This window comes from Aptenodytes forsteri, unplaced genomic scaffold (genome assembly GCF_000699145.1).
Source record: "Aptenodytes forsteri isolate BGI_AS27 unplaced genomic scaffold, ASM69914v1 Scaffold81, whole genome shotgun sequence".
Lineage (NCBI taxonomy): Eukaryota > Metazoa > Chordata > Aves > Sphenisciformes > Spheniscidae > Aptenodytes > Aptenodytes forsteri.
In genome coordinates this window covers 1918929-1920982 of record NW_008795259.1, presented here as the reverse complement: position 1 = coordinate 1920982, position 2054 = coordinate 1918929, and the positions used below count along the sequence as shown (strand labels likewise).

At 52.9% G+C, this 2054-nt stretch overlaps 1 protein-coding gene across 1 annotated transcript in view; it reads right to left on the bottom strand.

Moving 5' to 3' along the window:
• Positions 1 to 2054, bottom strand: part of NRN1 (neuritin 1) — an 8418-nt gene that overhangs the window by 1309 nt on the left and 5055 nt on the right. The gene's annotated exons all lie outside the window — the stretch shown is intronic.

The window sequence follows — 2054 nt, the reverse complement described above, 5'->3', positions numbered from 1 at the left end:
CCCACGGGCTCGTCCCGAGGGTTTTTTCGTCACCGGTGGGAGCGGGCAGATGGGGCTGGGAAAAGCATCGCTTTTCCCAGGCGGGAGGCGGTATCCTGGAGGGTCCCGGGGCGGCGTTAGAAACCCTCGGGAGGGATCCCCCGGGGCGGGAGCGGGGCCTGACTGCAGGGGCAGGAAGGGAGGAAGCGGAGGAGAAGAGGAAGAGGAGAAAGAGGAAGGAGCATCTTCCCCTCCTGGGCGCCCCGCACCGGCCCGCGGCGCGGGGAGCGGCGGGAGGGACTCCTCATCCGTGGCCAGGGGTCTGTAGGCGGCGAAGGGTTTCTCCTTCCCCAGGATAATTTCCAGCTGTCCCCACAGGTTTTTCCTTTTTCTTTTAATTCCCTTCTTCACGGGGACTGGACCGGGGTTTGCCGCCGGGACGGGACCTGTCCCACTGCCCCACCCTGGGGGGACGGGAGGACCTTTCCTCTCCGCGTCTGGGTTATCGAAAGTCACCCCGAATCTGCCCTCTGCCTCCTATTTCCCCCTTGCCTCAAAGGGGGCACCTGCAAATTTGGATCTTGATTTTCTTTTTTTTTAAAGTAGTCCTACAGCCTCTAATTTATGAGCACTCTAAGCTGGTTGTAGACTCCCAATGTTTGCTACATTTGTAATAAATAATGAGATACTGAGAAGCCAGAGTCTGAGAGTGTGCCTCTCCTGCAGTATTTCTGCTGTAATTGCATCTCCCAAAGGAAAATTAAATCTTTCCCCATCTTCTTTCAATACACATCCCGGCATAGGGCGAAGGCAATCGGGTGGTGGGAAGTGGTCGGGAAAAGGGTCTTGCTTGGAAAAGAGGTACTTTTTACAGGTCGGGACCACCTCTGGTCCGGCACGCCAGGGCCAAAGGACATCATATTAGGACGCTGCTGCCCCTGGGTATTTATTCCTCATGCAGGACACAAGGTAAACCGCAACCCAGCATTTACAGCGAGGTGCCAGCCTTAGTAGGTGCTTGGCTCAGAAATCTCTAGGTAGAAAGAGAAAAGAGGAGGGTTACAGGGCCTCTCCTTTTCCTCCTTTTCCTTTTCCTTTTCCTTTTCCTTTTCCTTCTTTTCCTTTTCCTTTTCCTTTTCCTTCTCCTTCTCCTTCTCCTTTCTCTCATTTTCTTTTCTCTTCTCTCCTTTTCTCTTCTCTCCTCTCCTTTTCTCTTCTCTTTTCTTCTTTCTTCTTCCCCTTTCCTTTCCTTGCCTTTCCTTTCCTTTCCTTTCCTTGCCTTTCCTTTCCTTTCCTTTCCTTGCCTTTCCTTTCCTTTCCTTTCCTTTCCGTTCCTTTCCTTTCCTTTCCTTTCCGTTCCTTTCCTTTCCTTTCCTTTCCGTTCCTTTCCTTTCCTTTCCTTTCCTTTCCTCTCACCTTCCCATGTCCTTCGTTTTCTGATTTTCGCGGAGTAAAATCAGAGAAAAACTATTCCGAACATATTTATGTCTAAGGACCTTATCTCGTTTCTAAATATTAATTTCTCCCTTTTTTTGCTTTGTTTTGGTTTGGTTTTTTTCGGCGGGGGGAGTTTGTGCCGGAAAACAGCAACGGGGAGACGGGATAATACCCTGTGCAGCCGGACTTTTTTTTTTCCCCGGAAGTATCGAAAATGCCCGTTTCTACCGCCCTGCCCGGGACGCGAGACCCCGAGGCAGGGCGGGCGAGGCCGGAGGTGGCGGCTCCCCGGCCCCCGGCAGCCGCCCCAGGTTTCCCTCCCCCTGGTAACATCCGCTGCCCTGAGCTCTGGGGAGAACTACCCCAAATTTAGGGCTCCTCCAGCTGTCCCAGTTCCTCCAGCTTCGGAGAGTAATTGGGAAGGAGAGGAGCAGGAGCCGATTTTGCAAGGCGAGCTCTTTTTCTCCCTTTATTATTTTTTGCTGATGTTTTCCTTTCTATTATTATTAATTTTCCCCTTTATGGTTGCCCCTTCCTTCTCCTCCCCTCTGTGCCAGGAGCGGGGCGAAACTGGGGGGAAATGGGCTTTCTTCGGAGGCCACGGGGGCCCGAGCGGCGCAGGGGGGTGGAGAAGAGCT